We start from the raw sequence: 1391 nt of genomic DNA on the forward strand, positions 1-1391 counted from the left end.
AAGGTTGAATACCCGGGGTATACACGATAGGGTAGGGACATCACCCAATGACTAATATACCTTGAATTAGTATCCTGGGGACATTACCTCACAAAGATCTTGTGATCCGCATACCCTTACCTAACCTAGATAAAGCTGTTAATGTTTAAGTTGTATGCTTAAATTTGTAAAATACATGGCGAGAACATCAAAATTAATATCCAAAGTCCAATAGGCCTATATTCAAATTGTTTCAAGTTAGGCCTAATGTAAATTCAATTTTAAACAAACCTAAAAATTGCCAAAGCAACGCTTATTATTTTAAAACTGTAAATTATTAACTAGTGGCTAGTCACCAATCGCAAGCTCGGTGGTCTAGTGGCTAAGACATCAGGCTAGATACCTGGAGGTCGTGGGTTCGATTCCCACCCGAATCACTTGCGAATTTTTTTTCGCTAGTATTTGGGGACGTACTGAGTATTCAGTACGATTACACGTCAGGTAGGGCAAAACATCTCTCCCAACAATTCTTAAATTGCAATTACAGGAATAAAAACCCATTTAAACATTAAATAAATCATGTAAAAATACGAAAAATAACGGCCACTAATGATCAAATGTCATTAGCCTATATTAAATGGTTTCAAGTTAGGCCTACTGTAAGTTTAATTTAATTTTAAACAGACCTAAAAAAAGCCTGAACAACGCTTATTATTTTAAACTTTGCAAATTATTAAAAAGCAATTACGGGAATAAAGACCCGTTTAAACATCAAATAAGTCATGTCAAAATACGAAAAATAACGACCACTAATGACCTTTAATGTTACAGTAGCTACTTAATATTAATTAGGCCTAGTACAAATATGACATCTTTAGATAGGCCTACATACCAAATTTGATTGATATTGATGCAGTAGTTATAAAGTGATAATATTTTAATGACGTCTACAGTAAGATTCTGAGAAAATGGTAGAAGAACCATGCAGGTCTTATAGCTTTACATACATTTCATGAAAATTTACGAAAATTGAAATACTTAGGTTATGAGTTTATTGCCATTTTTGGAAAGATGTAACGTACACAAAATATGAACTCATTATATTGAAATAGAATAGGCCTACATACCAAAATGTGCTTTTAAGAAAAAACGTATGTAAGAAGCATGTATACGGTAAAGGTTGTAAGTGATAAATTAACTTAGATTTGAATTCGAAGACATTAGGATATTGAAATGGCATTATAAATTACACTACAATAGTCAAATTGGGCCTTACTGGAGAATATGAAGAAGTAATTAAATTTATGGTAAAAGCATTTCAATATGGCGCCACGAAATACAGAACATTTTGTTCGGCTGTTCGCTTTAGAAACAATAGTTAGGCCTTCGACCATGAGGCAGTCTTGAATCAA

The 1391-nt window shown here is 33.0% G+C and overlaps 1 non-coding gene across 1 annotated transcript; it reads left to right on the plus strand.

Moving 5' to 3' along the window:
- The first annotated feature begins 343 nt into the window (after positions 1-343).
- On the plus strand, positions 344-416 carry Trnas-aga. The gene has a single exon. It is a non-coding gene; the product is annotated as a tRNA-Ser (tRNA).
- The last annotated feature ends 975 nt before the right edge of the window (positions 417-1391 follow it).

The sequence above is a fragment of the Anneissia japonica genome, unplaced genomic scaffold (assembly GCF_011630105.1).
Source record: "Anneissia japonica isolate Jap-2015-1 unplaced genomic scaffold, ASM1163010v1 scaffold272103_len1463_cov191, whole genome shotgun sequence".
Lineage (NCBI taxonomy): Eukaryota > Metazoa > Echinodermata > Crinoidea > Comatulida > Comatulidae > Anneissia > Anneissia japonica.